Below are 17,970 nucleotides of genomic sequence, written 5' to 3' on the forward strand. Positions count from 1 at the left end.
AAACTAGGTCCGAGAGACCATCCCCAAACAATTCCTCACCCTTATAAGGTAAAACCTCCATGTGTTTTTTAGAGTCGGTATCCCCTGTCCATTGCCGAGTCCACAGGACCCTTCTGGCAGAAATGGACATAGCGTTAACTCTAGAGCCCAGCAGGCAAATGTCCCTCTGGGCATCCCGCATATATAGGACCGCGTCCTTGATATGTGCCAGGGTCAGTAGAACAGCGTCCCTGTCCAGGGTATCTAACTCCTCAGACAGAGAATCCGTCCATGCAGCTACCGCACTACACATCCAGGCCGAAGCAATTGCTGGTCTCAGCAGTGTGCCAGAATGTGTATAAACTGACTTCAGGATAGCTTCCTGCTTTCTATCTGCAGGATACTTTAGGGCGGCCGAATCCGGAGACGGCAGGGCCACCTTCTTAGACAAGCGTGTCAACGCCTTGTCTACCCTAGGGGAGGATTCCCAGCGTAACCTGTCCGTTGGCGGGAAAGGATACGCCATGAGTAATCTCTTGGAAACTATCACCTTCCTGTCAGGGGAATCCCACGCTTTTTCACATAATTCATTTAATTCATGGGAAGGGGGAAAAGTCACTTCATGCTTTTTCTCCCCATACATATAAATCCTCTTGTCAGGGACAGGATTTTCCTCAGAAATGTGTAATACATCCTTCATAGCTACAATCGGTATCCGGACTCCAGGTCGACAGCACAAAGGTCGACACACCTTAGGTCGCATGTAGCGGATGGCTTTAGTCATTTTAGGCTGCAACTTTGCCTCATCGTCATCGACACTGGAGTCAGATTCCGTGTCGACATCTGTGTCAACTATCTGGGATAGTGTGCGCTTTTGGGACCCTGAGGGCCTCTGCGCTGCAGGAGCAGGCATGGGTTGAGACCCTGCCTGTCCCCCGGTTACAGTTTTATCCAATCTGTTATGCAAGGAGTTTACATTATCATTTAACACCTTCCACATATCCATCCAATCAGGTGTCGGCACCGTCGGCGGCGACACCACACTCAGCTGCACTTGTTCTGCCTCCACGTATCCTTCCTCATCAAACATGTCGACACAGGCGTACCGACACACAGCACACACACAGGGAATGCTCTGACTGAGGACAGGACCCCACAAAAGGCTTTTGGGGAGACAGAGAGAGAGTATGCCAGCACACACCCCAGCGCTATATAACCCAGGGATTACACAGTACCTTAGTGTTTACCCTGTAGCTGCTGTTAATATATATATATATATATATATATATATATACTGCACCTAAATTTATGTGCCCCCCCCTCTCTTTTTTACCTTCTAAAGCACCTGAATACTGCAGGGGAGAGCCTGGGGAGCGTCCTTCCAGCGGAGCTGTGAAGAGAAAATGGCGCTGGTTTGCTGAGGAAGAAGGCCCCGCCCCCTCAGCGGCGGGCTTCTGTCCCGCTTTAATGTATAAAGAATGGCGGGGGCTCTGGCATATATACAGTTCCAGACTGTATATATGCCTCTTTTTGCCAAAAAAGGTACTTAATTGCTGCCCAGGGCGCCCCCCCCTGCGCCCTGCACCCTACAGTGACCGGAGTGTGCGGTGTGCTGTGGGAGCAATGGCGCACAGCTGCAGTGCTGTGCGCTACCTTAAGTGAAGACAGGAGTCTTCAGCCGCCGATTTCGATGTCTTCATGCTTCTGCTGCTTCTGTTCTTCTGGCTCTGTGAGGGGGACGGTGGCGCGGCTCCGGGAACGGACGTTCAAGGTTAGGTACCTGTGTTCGATCCCTCTGGAGCTAATGGTGTCCAGTAGCCTAAGAAGCGCTACCTAGCTGCCGTGAGTAGGTTTGCTTCTCTCCCCTCAGTCCCTCATAGCACAGAATCTGTTGCCAGCAGACGCTCTCTGAAAATAAAAAACCTAACAAATACTTTCTTTCTAGCAAGCTCAGGAGAGCTCACCAGGAGCACCCAGCTCTGGCCGGGCACAGATTCTAACTGAGGTCTGGAGGAGGGGCATAGAGGGAGGAGCCAGTGCACACCAGATAGTACTGAATCTTTCTTTAGAGTGCCCAGTCTCCTGCGGAGCCCGCTATTCCCCATGGTCCTTACGGAGTCCCCAGCATCCACTAGGACGTCAGAGAAATAATATGATTAAGAGAAGCACTTTCAGACAGGTTCTAAATACCATTAGCAGTCGCTCATCTGTGCCTGAACCTGTATGTGCCTCACTGTCACTCTCCTGTCCCTGTATGTGCATCACTGTCACTCTCCTGTCCCTGTATGTGCATCACTGTCACTCTCCTGTCCCTGTATGTGCATCACTGTCACTCTCCTGTCCCTGTATGTGCATCACTGTCACTCTATTGTCCCTGTATGTGCATCTCTGTCACTCTCCTGTCCCTGTATGTGCATCACTGTCACTCTATTGTCCCTGTATGTGCATCACTGTCACTCTCCTGTCCCTGTATGTGCATCACTGTCACTCTATTGTCCCTGTATGTGCATCTCTGTCACTTTCCTGTCCCTGTATGTGCATCTCTGTCACTCTCCTGTCCCTGTATGTGCATCTCTGTCACTCTCCTGTCCCTGTATGTGCATCTCTGTCACTCTCCTGTCCCTGTATGTGCATCACTGTCACTCTATTGTCCCTGTATGTGTCTATCTCGCTCTGTCACTCTCCTCTCCCTGTATGTGTCTCTGTCACTCTCCTCTCCCTGTATGTGTCTCTGTCACTCTTCTGTCCCTGTATGTGTCTATCTCGCTCTGTCACTCACCTCTCCCTGTATGTGTCTCTGTCACTCTTCTGTCCCTGTATGTGTCTATCTCGCTCTGTCACTCACCTCTCCCTGTATGTGTCTCTGTCACTCTCCTGTCCCTGTATGTGTCTCTGTCACTCTCCTCTCCCTGTATGTGTCTCTGTCACTCTCCTCTCCCTGTATGTGTCTCTGTCACTCTCCTCTCCCTGTATGTGTCTCTGTCACTCTCCTGTCCCTGTATGTGTCTCTGTCACTCTCCTCACCCTGTATGTGTCTCTCTCACTCTCCTCACCCTGTATGTGTCTCTGTCACTCTCCTCTCCCTGTATGTGTCTCTGTCACTCTCCTCTCCCTGTATGTGTCTCTGTCACTCTCCTGTCCCTGTATGTGTCTATCTCGCTCTGTCACTCACCTCTCCCTGTATGTGTCTCTGTCACTCTCTTGTCCCTGTATGTGTCTCTGTCACTCTCCTCACCCTGTATGTGTCTCTGTCACTCTCCTGTCCCTGTATGTGCATCTCTGTCACTCTCCTGTCCCTGTATGTGTCTCTGTCACTCTTCTGTCCCTGTATGTGTCTATCTCGCTCTGTCACTCTCCTCTCCCTGTATGTGTCTCTGTCACTCTCCTGTCCCTGTATGTGTCTATCTCGCTCTGTCACTCTCCTCTACCTGTATGTGTCTCTGTTACTCTCCTCTCCCTATATGTGTCTCTGTCACTCTCCTCTCCCTGTATGTGTCTCTGTCACTCTCCTCTCCCTGTATGTGTCTGTCACTCTCCTCTCCCTGTATGTGTCTCTGTCACTCTCCTCTCCCTGTATGTGTCTCTGTCACTCTCCTCTCCCTGTATGTGTCTGTCACTCTACTCTCCCTGTATGTGTCTCTGTCACTCTCCTCTCCCTGTATGTGTCTCTGTCACTCTCCTGTCCCTGTATGTGTCTCTGTCACTCTCCTCTCCCTGTATGTGTCTCTGTCACTCTCCTCTCCCTGTATGTGTCTCTGTCACTCTCCTCTCCCTGTATGTGTCTCTGTCACTCTCCTCTCCCTGTATGTGTCTCTGTCACTCTCCTGTCCCTGTATGTGTCTCTGTCACTCTCCTCACCCTGTATGTGTCTCTGTTACTCTCCTCTCCCTATATGTGTCTCTGTCACTCTCCTCTCCCTGTATGTGTCTCTGTCACTCTCCTCTCCCTGTATGTGTCTGTCACTCTCCTCTCCCTGTATGTGTCTCTGTCACTCTCCTCTCCCTGTATGTGTCTGTCACTCTACTCTCCCTGTATGTGTCTCTGTCACTCTCCTCTCCCTGTATGTGTCTCTGTCACTCTCCTCTCCCTGTATGTGTCTCTGTCACTCTCCTGTCCCTGTATGTGTCTCGGTCACTCTCCTCTCCCTGTATGTGTCTCTGTCACTCTCCTCTCCCTGTATGTGTCTCTGTCACTCTCCTGTCCCTGTATGTGCATCTCTGTCACTCTCCTGTCCCTGTATGTGTCTCTGTCACTCTCCTGTCCCTGTATGTGTCTCTCTCGCTCTGTCACTCTCCTCACCCTGTATGTGTCTCTGTCACTCTCCTCACCCTGTATGTGTCTCTGTCACTCTCCTCACCCTGTATGTGTCTCTGTCACTCTCCTCACCCTGTATGTGTCTCTGTCACTCTCCTCTCCCTGTATGTGTCTCTGTCACTCTCCTCACCCTGTATGTGTCTCTGTCACTCTCCTCACCCTGTATGTGTCTCTGTCACTCTCCTCTCCCTGTATGTGTCTCTGTCACTCTCCTGTTCCTGTATGTGTCTCTATCACTCTCCTCACCCTGTATGTGTCTCTGTCACTCTCCTATCCCTGTATGTGTCTCTGTCACTCTCCTATCCCTGTATGTGTCTCTGTCACTCTCCTCTCCCTGTATGTGTCTCTGTCACTCTCCTGTTCCTGTATGTGTCTCTGTCACTCTCCTCTCCCTATATGCGTCTCTGTCACTCTCCTCTCCCTATATGCGTCTCTGTCACTCTCCTCTCCCTGTATGTATCTCTGTCACTCTCCTCACCCTGTATGTGTCTCTGTCACTCTCCTCTCCCTGTATGTGTCTCTGTCACTCTCCTCTCCCTGTATGTGTCTCTGTCACTCTCCTCTCCCTGTATGTTCCTCTGTCACTCTCCTCTCCCCATACTTGCCTACTTTTGAAAACTAGTTTCAGGGAGATTCTAGGTGGCAGCAGAGCACGCAGCGCTTTCCGTTGAGGGGGGGGAGGGTGTCATGCTCTGCACAAAGGGCGTGTCTAGGTCCACCTATAAGGGGATTTATTGCCACTCAGGGGTGTGTCCTGATGAAAACTATAGTACTAAAACCAGCCAAAAACAAAAAAAATAAGAATTTACTCACCAGTAATTCTATTTCTCGTAGTCCGTAGTGGATGCTGGGGACTCCGTAAGGACCATGGGGAATAGACGGCTCCGCAGGAGACTGGGCACAATTAAAGAAAGATTCAGGACTATCTGGTGTGCACTGGCTCCTCCCCCTATGACCCTCCTCCAGACCTCAGTTAAGATACTGTGCCCGGAAGAGCTGACACAATAAGGAAGGATTTTGAATCCCGGGTAAGACTCATACCAGCCACACCAATCACACCGTACAACTCGTGATATGAACCCCGGTTAACAGTATGATAACAACGGAGCCTCTGAACAGATGGCTCGCAATAACAACCCGATTTGTGGAACAATAACTATTTACAAGTATTGCAGACAATCCGCACTTGGGATGGGCGCCCAGCATCCACTACGGACTACGAGAAATAGAATTACCGGTGAGTAAATTCTTATTTTCTCTGACGTCCTAGTGGATGCTGGGGACTCCGTAAGGACCATGGGGATTATACCAAAGCTCCCAAACGGGCGGGAGAGTGCGGATGACTCTGTAGCACCGAATGAGCAAACTCAAGGTCCTCCTCAGCCAGGGTATCAAATTTGTAAAATTTAGCAAAAGTGTTAGACCCTGACCAAGTAGCCGCTCGGCAAAGTTGCAGTGCCGAGACCCCTCGGGCAGCCGCCCAAGATGAGCCCACCTTCCTTGTGGAGTGGGCTTTTACTGATTTTGGCTGCGGTAGTCCTACCGCAGAATGCGCAAGCTGAATAGTGTTACAAATCCAGCGAGCAATGGTCTGCTTAGAAGCAGGAGCACCCAGCTTATTGGGTGCATACAGGATAAACAGCTAATCAGTTTTCCTGACTCCAGCCGTCCTGGAAACATAAATTTTCAGGGCCCTGACTACGTCCAGCAACTTGGAATTCTCCAAGTCCCTAGTAGCCACAGGCACCACAATAGGTTGGTTCAAGTGAAACGCTGATACCACCTTCGGGAGAAACTGAGGACGAGTCCTCAACTCTGCCCTATCCATGGAAAATCAGATAAGGGCTTTTACACGACAAAGCCGCCAATTCTGATACACGCCTGGCCGAAGCCAGGGCCAACAACATGACCACTTTCCACGTGAGATATTTCAAATCCACGGTTTTAAGTGGCTCGAACCAATGTGACCTCAGGAATCCCAAAACCACATTGAGATCCCAAGGTGCCACAGGAGGCACGTAAGGAGGCTGAATATGCAGAACTCCCTTGACAAAAGTCTGAACTTCAGGCAACGAAGCCAGTTCCTTTTGAAAGAAAATCGACAGAGCCGAAATCTGGACCTTAATGGACCCCAATTTGAGGCCCATCGTCACCCCTGCTTGCAGGAAATGCAGGAAACGACCCAGTTGAAATTCCTCCGTTGGGGCCTTCCTGGCCTCACACCAAGCCACATATTTCCGCCAAATGCGGTGATAGTGGGTTGCAGTCACATCCTTCCTGGCCTTGATCAGGGTAGGAATGACTTCCTCCGGAATACCTTTTTCCTTCAGGATTCGGCGTTCAACCGCCATGCCTTCAAACGCAGCCGCGGTAAGTCTTGGAACAGGCAGGGCCCCTGTTGCAGCAGGTCCCGCCTTAGCGGTAGAGGCCATGGGTCCTCTGAGAGCATCTCTTGAAGTTCCGGGTACCAAGTTCTTCTTGGCCAATCCGGAACCACGAGTATAGTTCTCACTCTTCCCCTTCTTATTATTCTCAGCACCTTGGGAATAAGAGGCAGAGGGGGAAACACGTAAACCGACTGGTACACCCACGGTGTCACTAGAGCGTCCACAGCTATCGCCTGAGGGTCCCTTGACCTGGCGCAATATCTTTTTAGCTTTTTGTTGAGGCGGGACGCCATCATATCCACCTGTGGTCTTTCCCAACGGTTTACAATCAATCGGAAGACTTCTGGATGAAGCCCCCACTCTCCCGGGTGAAGGTCGTGTCTGCTGAGGAAGTCTGCTTCCCAGTTGTCCACACCCGGAATGAACACTGCTGACAGTGCTAGCACGTGATTTTCCGCCCATTGGAGAATCCTTGTGGCTTCTGCCATTGCCCTCCTGCTTCTTGTGCCGCCCTGTCTGTTTACATGGGCGACCGCCGTGATGTTGTCTGATTGGATCAGAACCGGTTTGTTTTGAAGCAGGGGACTTGCTTGGCATAGGGCATTGTAAATGGCTCTTAGCTCCAGGATATTTATGTGTAGTGAAATCTCCTGATTTGACCACAGCCCTTGGAAATTTCTTCCCTGTGTGACTGCTCCCCAGCCCCGAAGGCTGGCATCCGTGGTCACCAGGACCCAGTCCTGTATTCCGAACCTGCGTCCCTCTATTAGATGAGCCCTCTGCAGCCACCACAGTAGTGACACCCTGGTCCTTGCCGACAGGGTTATCCGCTGCTGCATCTGGAGATGCGACCCGGACCATTGGTCCAACAGGTCCCACTGGAAAATCCTTGCGTGGAACCTTCCGAATGGAATTGCTTCGTACGAAGCTACCATTTTTCCCAGGACTCGCGTGCATTGATGTACCTACACCTGTCCTGGTTTTAGGAGGTTTCTGACTAGAGACAACAACTCCTCGGCTTTTTCCACCGGAAGAAACACTTTTTTCTGGTCTGTGTCCAGAATTATTCCCAGGAACAGAAGACGTGTCGTCGGGACCAGCTGTGACTTTGGGATATTGAGAATCCAGCCGTGCTGCTGCAGCACTTCCCGAGAAAGTGCTACCCCCACTAACAACTGTTCCTTGGACCTCGCCTTTATCAGGAGATCGTCCAAGTACGGGATAATTAAAACCCCCTTCTTCCGAAGGAGTATCATCATTTCGGCCATTACCTTGGTAAAGACCCTCGGTGCCGTGGATAACCCAAACGGCAGCGTCTGGAACTGATAGTGACAGTCCTGTACCACAAACCTGAGGTACTCCTGGTGAGGAGGGTATATGGGGACATGCAGGTAGGCATCCTTGATGTCCAGGGAGACCATGTAATCCCCCTCTTCCAGGCTCGCAATAACCGCCCTGAGCGATTCCATCTTGAACTTGAATCTTTTGATATATGTGTTCAAGGATTTTAAATTTAAGATGGGTCTCACCGAACCATCCGGTTTCGGTACCACAAACATTGTGGAATAGTAACCCTTTCCTTGTTGAAGGAGGGGTACCTTGACAATCACTTGCTGTGAATACAGTTTTTGGATAGCCACCAACACTGCCTCCCTGGCAGAGGGACTTGCTGGTAAGGCAGATTTTAGGAAACGGCGGGGGGGAGACGCCTCGAATTCCAGCCTGAGATACTACTTGAAGGATCCAGGGATCCACCTGTGAGAGAGCCCACTGTGCGCTGAAATTTCTGAGACGGGCCCCCACCGTACCCGGGTCCGCCTGTGAAGCCCCAGCGTCATGCTGTGGACTTACCGGACGCGGGGGAGGACTTCTGCTCTTGGGAACTGGCTGTATGCTGCAGTTTTTTCCCTCTACCTTTGCCTCTCGGCAGAAAGGATGCGCCTCTAGCCCTCTTGTTTTTATGGGGCCGAAAGGACTGTACTTGATAATACGGTGCTTTCTTTTGCTGTGGGGTAGCCTGTGGCAAAAATGTCGATTTCCCAGCCGTAGCTGTGGAAACGAGATCTGAAAAACCATCCCCAAACAGTTCCACCCCCTTATAAGGCAAAACTTCCATGTGCCTTTTTGAATCGGCATCACCTGACCACTGCCGAGTCCATAACCCCCTTCTGGCGGCAATGGACATTGCGCTTATTTTTGATGCCAGCCGGCAAATATCCCTCTGTGCATCACGCATGTATAAGACAGCGTCTTTTATATGCTCTATTGTCAGCAAAATATTGTCCCTATCCAGAGTATCAATATTATCCGACAGGGAATCTGACCACGCAGCAGCAGCACTGCACATCCATGCCGATGCAATCGCTGGTCGCAATATAATGCCCGTGTGTGTATATATAGCTTTTAGGGTAGCCTCCTGCTTTCTCTCAGCAGGTTCCTTTAGGGCGGCCGTATCCGGAGACGGTAGTGCCACCTTTTTTGATAAACGTGTAAGCGCTTTATCTACCCTAGGGGGTGTTTCCCAACGTGACCTATCCTCTGGCGGGAAAGGGTACGCTGCCAATAACCGTTTAGAAATTATCAATTTCTTATCGGGGGAAGTCCACGCTTCCTCACACACCTCATTTAATTCCTCAGATGCAGGAAAAACTACTGGTAGTTTTTTCTCACCAAACATAACACCCTTAAGTTTTTTGTGGTACCTGGGGTACTATCAGAAATGTGTAATACATTTTTCATTGCCTCAATCATGTAACGGGTGGCCCTATTGGAAGGTACACTAGTCTCATCGTCGTCGACACTGGAGTCGGTATCCGTGTCAACATCTGTGTCTGCCATCTGAGGTAGCGGGCGTTTTAAAGCCCCTGATGACTTTTGAGACGCTTGGACAGGCACAAGCTGAGTAGCCGGCTGTTCTATGTCGTCAAACCTTTTATGTAAGGAGCTGACACTGTCACGTAATTCCTTCCATAAGTCCATCCACACAGGTGTCGACCCCGCAGGGGGTGACATCACATTCACAGGCATTTGCTCTGCCTCCACATCATTATCCTCATCATACATGTCGACACAGCAGTACCGACACACAGCACACACACAGGGAATGCTCTGACAGAGGACAGGACCCCACAAAGTCCTTTGGGGAGACAGAGGGAGAGTATGCCAGCACACACCAGAGCGCTATATAACACAGGGATATCACTATACAGAGTGTTTTCCCCTATAGCTGCTTGTATTATATATACTGCGCCTAAATTTATTGCCCCCCCCCTCTCTTTTTTACCCTTCCTGTAGTGCAGGACTGCAGGGGAGAGCCAGGGAGCGATCCGTCCAGCGGAGCTGTGAGGGAAAATGGCGCCAGTGTGCTGAGGAAGATGGCTCCGCCCCTTTTTCGGCGGGCTTTCTCCCGCTGTTTGTGTAAATCTGGCAGGAGTAATTTACACCTATATAACCTCTAGGGCTATATATGGTGTCAGTTTTGCCAGCCAAGGTGTTAATATTGCTGCTCCCCCCCCCCCCCCCCCCCCCAGCGCCCTGCACCCATCAGTGACCGGAGTGTGTGGTGTGCATGAGGAGCAATGGCGCACAGCTGCAGTGCTGTGCGCTACCTTGGAGAAGACAGAAGTCTTCAGCCGCCGATTTTCCGGACACTTCTTGCTTCTGGCTCTGTAAGGGGGACGGCGGCGCGGCTCCGGGACCGGACGACGAGGTCGGGTCCTGTGTGCGATCCCTCTGGAGCTAATGGTGTCCAGTAGCCTAAGAAGCCCAAGCTACCACCAGTTAGGTAGGTTCGCTTCTTCTCCCCTTAGTCCCTCGTTGCAGTGAGCCTGTTGCCAGCAGGTCTCACTGTAAAATAAAAAACCTAAAATATACTTTCTTTCTAGGAGCTCAGGGGAGCCTCCTAGTGTGCATCCAGCTCGGCCGGGCACAGAAATCTAACTGAGGTCTGGAGGAGGGTCATAGGGGGAGGAGCCAGTGCACACCAGATAGTCCTGAATCTTTCTTTAATTGTGCCCAGTCTCCTGCGGAGCCGTCTATTCCCCATGGTCCTTACGGAGTCCCCAGCATCCACTAGGACATCAGAGAAAGAATAATAATATACAGTAGGTACACTAGAGTAATAATAGGTGCACTAGATATTACGGTAGTGTGTACTGTACACTGGTGAGAGGAGACGGACGAAAAGAAAACCTAAAGTATATACTCTGGTGTGCGATTGTGTGATATATATATATAGCACCATAATACATTACATTATATACACAGTCAGAGCCGTAAGTAGACAGTTTGGTGCCCTGTGCCAGAAAAAGAAATGGTGCCCCCCACCCACACGTAAAATAGGGACTGTGCGCCGAAGGCGACCCAAAAAAATATAGGGGCATGGTTTCATGGGAAAGTGGTATGACCACATCATTCACATTACATTACCCTGCACAGTAGTGTACATTTGTCACATTACATCATACAGTAGTATCCCTTATACACATTACACCAGACAGCCCCTTATATACACCATACGCCAGGTAGCCTCTTACGCACATCACGCCAAGTATCCTCTTACACACATTACTCCAGGTAGAGTCCCTTATACACACTACGCCAGGTAGAGCCCCTATACCTGAGACTGTGTCCTTTTTTTTTTACTGCATATCAAAAAAAAAAATTTTACCTACTTTTTTATCCCATCATTATGTTATAAATTGTATAAATAAATATATTGTTACCCTTTTTCTAAAACCGTATCCTGCTATATCCTTCATAGTTACTTTAATTTGATAGACACTGTAAGTCGCTGGTACCCCTATTTCCCCCTCTTTTTCTCACATTTTAAAGGCAGCTTATCACTGCTGATTACTTAGGGGATAGCAGACACCTTACATTTTTAAAGGAGTGTCTATAAATAACATATATACTGTTTTAATATTTATCTGCTCACACATACCTGTGGCGCCATACCCCCACTACCTATATATATATATATATATATATATATATGTATATGTGTGTGTCACACCATGATAGACAGCAGCGCTTCAGCAAGACCCACAGCTCCATGCCTCACCCGCCTCTGCGAGCAGCTCTGCGACCCGCTGCTCCATGTCCCCCCATATTACACACAGTAACACATTACACTACACCCCCCATATTACACACAGTAGCACATTACACTACACCCCCCATATTACACACAGTAGCACATGACATTACACTCCCCCCCCCCCCCCATATTACACACACACAGTAGCACATTCCATTACACCCCCACCCCCCAATAACCCCCAGCAGACACAGTACACACCTGGTTTGTTGCTCCCTGAGTCCCTCCTGTGAAGAGCAGGGAGTGTGTGGTGGGGGAGGTAGCACAGGGCAGACACAAGCAGGAAGGCTGGGCTGTGTCACGCTGGCTACTGTACTGTTAGTGTGGTGGGCGGGGCCAGCCACCGGGATGCAGAGCCCTGGCTGCTGGGTCATGTGCTCCCCTGTACACTACAGGTGGCTGCTGTGCTCAGTCTTCACATCCTGCTGCAGAATCTTACAGTCTGCAGTGCACAGAGCTCTCACAGGACAAAGCCTGCCTCTCCCCTGCTGGCACCGCACCCCGCATTTCCGGACTTGCGCATGCGCAGTCCGAATTTAGGGGATGAAGAATTGAAAATCGGCAGGGCTGACAAGTTATGCGGGGCAGCGGGAGGCTCATGTAAAAATCGGGAGCCTCCCGGTAGGCAAGCCTGCCTCTACCTGTATGTGTCTCTGTCACTCTCCTGTTCCTGTATGTGTCTCTGTCACTCTCCTGTTCCTGTATGTGTCTCTGTCACTCTCCTGTCCCTGTATGTGTCTCTGTCACTCTCCTGTCCCTGTATGTGTCTCTGTCACTCTCCTGTTCCTGTATGTGTCTCTGTCACTCTCCTCTCCCTGTATGTGTCTCTGTCACTCTCCTGTCCCTGTATGTGTCTCTGTCACTCTCCTCTCCCTGTATGTGTCTCTGTCACTCTCCTCACCCTGTATGTGTCTCTGTCACTCTCCTCACCCTGTATGTGTCTCTGTCACTCTCCTGTCCCTGTATGTGTCTCTGTCACTCTCCTCTCCCTGTATGTGTCTCTGTCACTCTCCTCTCCCTGTATGTGTCTCTGTCACTCTCCTGTCCCTGTATGTTCCTCTGTCACTCTCCTGTCCCTGTATGTGTCTCTGTCACTCTCCTGTTCCTGTATGTGTCTCTGTCACTCTCCTGTCCCTGTATGTGTCTCTGTCACTCTCCTGTCCCTGTATGTGTCTCTGTCACTCTCCTGTTCCTGTATGTGTCTCTGTCACTCTCCTCACCCTGTATGTGTCTCTGTCACTCTCCTGTCCCTGTATGTGTCTCTGTCACTCTCCTGTTCCTGTATGTGTCTCTGTCACTCTCCTCACCCTGTATGTGTCTCTGTCACTCTCCTGTTCCTGTATGTATCTCTGTCACTCTCCTCACCCTGTATGTGTCTCTGTCACTCTCCTGTTCCTGTATGTGTCTCTGTCACTCTCCTCACCCTGTATGTGTCTCTGTCACTCTCCTGTCCCTGTATGTGTCTCTGTCACTCTCCTGTCCCTGTATGTGTCTCTGTCACTCTCCTGTTCCTGTATGTGTCTCTGTCACTCTCCTCACCCTGTATGTGTCTCTGTCACTCTCCTGTCCCTGTATGTGTCTCTGTCACTCTCCTGTTCCTGTATGTGTCTCTGTCACTCTCCTCACCCTGTATGTGTCTCTGTCACTCTCCTGTTCCTGTATGTATCTCTGTCACTCTCCTCTCCCTGTATGTGTCTCTGTCACTCTCCTGTTCCTGTATGTGTCTCTGTCACTCTCCTCTCCCTGTATGTGTCTCTGTCACTCTCCTCTCCCTGTATGTGTCTCTGTCACTCTCCTCTCCCTGTATGTGTCTCTGTCACTCTCCTCTCCCTGTATGTTCCTCTGTCACTCTCCTCTCCCTGTATGTGTCTCTGTCACTCTCCTGTCCCTGTATGTGTCTCTGTCACTCTCCTCACCCTGTATGTGTCTCTGTCACTCTCCTGTCCCTGTATGTGTCTCTGTCACTCTCCTCACCCTGTATGTGTCTCTGTCACTCTCCTCTCCCTGTATGTGTCTCTGTCACTCTCCTGTTCCTGTATGTGTCTCTGTCACTCTCCTCACCCTGTATGTGTCTCTGTCACTCTCCTGTTCCTGTATGTGTCTCTGTCACTCTCCTGTTCCTGTATGTGTCTCTGTCACTCTCCTCTCCCTGTATGTGTCTCTGTCACTCTCCTCTCCCTGTATGTTCCTCTGTCACTCTCCTCTCCCTGTATGTTCCTCTGTCACTCTCCTCTCCCTGTATGTGTCTCTGTCACTCTCCTCACCCTGTATGTGTCTCTGTCACTCTCCTCTCCCTGTATGTTCCTCTGTCACTCTCCTCTCCCTGTATGTGTCTCTGTCACTCTCCTCACCCTGTATGTGTCTCTGTCACTTTCCTCTCCCTGTATGTGTCTCTGTCACTCTCCTCACCCTGTATGTGTCTCTGTCACTCTCCTCTCCCTGTATGTTCCTCTGTCACTCTCCTCTCCCTGTATGTGTCTCTGTCACTCTCCTCACCCTGTATGTGTCTCTGTCACTTTCCTCTCCCTGTATGTGTCTCTGTCACTCTCCTCTCCCTGTATGTTCCTCTGTCACTCTCCTCTCCCTGTATGCGTCTCTGTCACTCTCCTCACCCTGTATGCGTCTCTGTCACTCTCCTGTCCCTGTATGCGTCTCTGTCACTCTCCTCTCCCTGTATGCGTCTCTGTCACTCTCCTCACCCTGTATGCGTCTCTGTCACTCTCCTCTCCCTGTATGCGTCTCTGTCACTCTCCTCACCCTGTATGTGTCTCTGTCACTCTCCTCTCCCTGTATGTGTCTCTGTCACTCTCCTGTCCCTGTATGTGTCTCTGTCACTCTCCTCTCCCTGTATGTGTCTCTGTCACTCTCCTCTCCCTGTATGTGTCTCTGTCACTCTCCTGTCCCTGTATGTGTCTCTCTCGCTCTGTCACTCTCCTGTTCCTGTATGTCTCTCTGTCACTCTCCTCACCCTGTATGTCTCTCTGTCACTCTCCTCACCCTGTATGTGTCTCTGTCACTCTCCTCACCCTGTATGTGTCTCTGTCACTCTCCTCTCCCTGTATGTGTCTCTGTCACTCTCCTCTCCCTGTATGTGTCTCTGTCACTCTCCTCACCCTGTATGTGTCTCTGTCACTCTCCTGTCCCTGTATGTGTCTCTGTCACTCTCCTGTCCCTGTATGTGTCTCTCTCACTCTCCTCACCCTGTATGTGTCTCTGTCACTCTCCTCTCCCTGTATGTGTCTCTGTCACTCTCCTCTCCCTGTATGTTCCTCTGTCACTCTCCTCTCCCTGTATGTGTCTCTGTCACTCTCCTCTCCCTGTATGTGTCTCTGTCACTCTCCTGTCCCTGTATGTGTCTCTGTCACTCTCCTATCCCTGTATGTGTCTCTGTCACTCTCCTGTTCCTGTATGTGTCTCTGTCACTCTCCTCTCCCTGTATGTGTCTCTCTCGCTCTGTCACTCTCCTGTTCCTGTATGTCTCTCTGTCACTCTCCTCACCCTGTATGTCTCTCTGTCACTCTCCTCACCCTGTATGTGTCTCTGTCACTCTCCTCACCCTGTATGTCTCTCTGTCACTCTCCTCACCCTGTATGTGTCTCTGTCACTCTCCTCTCCCTGTATGTGTCTCTGTCACTCTCCTGTCCCTGTATGTGTCTCTCTCGCTCTGTCACTCTCCTCACCCTGTATGTCTCTCTGTCACTCTCCTCACCCTGTATGTGTCTCTGTCACTCTCCTGTCCCTGTATGTGTCTCTGTCACTCTCCTCTCCCTGTATGTGTCTCTGTCACTCTCCTGTCCCTGTATGTGTCTCTCTCGCTCTGTCACTCTCCTGTCCCTGTATGTGTCTCTGTCACTCTCCTCTCCCTGTATGTGTCTCTGTCACTCTCCTCTCCCTGTATGTGTCTCTGTCACTCTCCTGTCCCTGTATGTGTCTCTCTCGCTCTGTCACTCTCCTGTTCCTGTATGTCTCTCTGTCACTCTCCTCTCCCTGTATGTGTCTCTGTCACTCTCCTCTCCCTGTATGTGTCTCTGTCACTCTCCTCTCCCTGTATGTGTCTCTGTCACTCTCCTCACCCTGTATGTGTCTGTCACTCTCCTGTTCCTGTATGTGTCTCTGTCACTCTCCTCTCCCTGTATGTGTCTCTGTCACTCTCCTCACCCTGTATGTCTCTCTGTCACTCTCCTGTCCCTGTATGTGTCTCTGTCACTCTCCTGTCCCTGTATGTGTCTCTGTCACTCTCCTGTCCCTGTATGTGTCTCTCTCGCTCTGTCACTCTCCTGTCCCTGTATGTGTCTCTGTCACTCTCCTGTCCCTGTATGTGTCTCTGTCACTCTCCTCTCCCTGTATGTGTCTCTGTCACTCTCCTCACCCTGTATGTCTCTCTGTCACTCTCCTGTCCCTGTATGTGTCTCTGTCACTCTCCTCACCCTGTATGTCTCTCTGTCACTCTCCTGTCCCTGTATGTGTCTCTGTCACTCTCCTGTCCCTGTATGTGTCTCTGTCACTCTCCTGTCCCTGTATGTGTCTCTCTCGCTCGGTCACTCTCCTGTCCCTGTATGTGTCTCTGTCACTCTCCTGTCCCTGTATGTGTCTCTGTCACTCTCCTCTCCCTGTATGTGTCTCTGTCACTCTCCTCTCCCTGTATGTGTCTCTGTCACTCTCCTCACCCTGTATGTATCTCTGTCACTCTCCTCTCCCTGTATGTTCCTCTGTCACTCTCCTCTCCCTGTATGTGTCTCTGTCACTCTCCTCTCCCTGTATGTGTCTCTGTCACTCTCCTCTCCCTGTATGTGTCTCTGTCACTCTCCTCTCCCTGTATGTGTCTCTGTCACTCTCCTCTCCCTGTATGTGTCTCTGTCACTCTCCTGTTCCTGTATGTGTCTCTGTCACTCTCCTGTTCCTGTATGTGTCTCTGTCACTCTCCTCACCCTGTATGTGTCTCTGTCACTCTCCTCACCCTGTATGTGTCCCTGTCACTCTCCTCTCCCTGGGCGGGATGAACTAATGTACATCGCCGCCCTGCGCCACGATGCTGATCGCATATGTACTAACATATGCGATCAGCAATGCGGAGGACAGCTCTACCGATAAGAGCAGTCCTCCGCGATGCACAGTGGCAGCCTGACTTCCGGGATTCGGCCCCAGAAGTCAGTCTGCGCATGTGCGGGGTGACGGGGGCGGCCGCAGGGCATGCTGGGAGGGATCCGATCGGATCCCTCACACAGCGCTGCGGAGAGAAGCCCATAGGCTTCTATGGACTATCGCCAGCTAAAGCTGGCGAACCCCGCCGCGGCGCTGACCTGTCGGCCGGGGGATAGTACATCAGGAAAATGCGGTAAACAGGGGGTTTACCGCATTTTCCGCTTAATACATCCCGCTAACTGTATGTGTCTCTGTCACTCTCCTCACCCTGTATGTGTCTCTGTCACTCTCCTCTCCCTGTATGTGTCTCTGTCACTCTCCTGTCCCTGTATGTGTCTCTGTCACTCTCCTGTCACTGCACTGTATATGTCTCTCTTTCACTCTCCATCACTGTATTGTATGTGTCTCTCTTTCACTCTCCATCACTGTATTGTATGTGTCTCTGTGTCACTCTCCTCACCCTGTATGTGTCTCGGTCACTCTCCTGTCCCTGTATGTGTCTATCTCGCTCTGTCACTCTCCTGTCCCTGTATGTGTCTCTGTCACTCTCCTCACCCTGTATGTGTCTCTGTCACTCTCCTGTCCCTGTATGTGTCTCTCTCGCTCTGTCACTCTCCTGTCCCTGTATGTGTCTCTGTCACTCTCCTCACCCTGTATGTCTCTCTGTCACTCTCCTGTCCCTGTATGTGTCTCTGTCACTCTCCTCTCCCTGTATGTGTCTCTGTCACTCTCCTCTCCCTGTATGTGTCTCTCTTTCACTCTCCATCACTGTATTGTATGTGTCTCTCTGTCACTCTCCTGTCACTGCACTGTATCTGTCTCTCACTCTCCTATTACTGCATTGTATGTGTCTCTCTGTCACTGCATTGTATGTGTCTCTCTGTCATTCTCCTGTCACTGCACTGTATGTGTCTCTCTGTCACTGTCCTGTCACTGCACTGTATGTGTCTCTCTGTCACTCTCCTATCACTGCATTGTATGTGTCTCTCTGTCACTCTCCTGTTCCTGTATGTCTCTGTCACTCTCCTGTCACTGCACTGTCTGTATGTA

At 50.7% G+C, this 17,970-nt stretch overlaps 1 protein-coding gene and 1 long non-coding RNA gene across 7 annotated transcripts in view; one reads left to right on the top strand and one right to left on the bottom strand.

Moving 5' to 3' along the window:
- LOC134970196 (uncharacterized) overlaps positions 1-12,148 on the bottom strand; it is a 67,662-nt gene extending 55,514 nt beyond the window's left edge. Inside the window, exon 1 of the long non-coding RNA XR_010189717.1 lies at positions 11,980-12,148. This is a non-coding gene — a long non-coding RNA (uncharacterized LOC134970196). The remainder of the gene's footprint in view (positions 1-11,979) is intronic.
- The window catches only part of LOC134969512 (serine/threonine-protein kinase Nek11-like), an 840,206-nt gene that overhangs the window by 416,730 nt on the left and 405,506 nt on the right, over positions 1-17,970 (top strand). The window lies entirely within an intron of this gene.

This window comes from Pseudophryne corroboree, chromosome 11, assembly GCF_028390025.1.
Source record: "Pseudophryne corroboree isolate aPseCor3 chromosome 11, aPseCor3.hap2, whole genome shotgun sequence".
Classification (NCBI taxonomy): Eukaryota; Metazoa; Chordata; class Amphibia; order Anura; family Myobatrachidae; genus Pseudophryne; species Pseudophryne corroboree.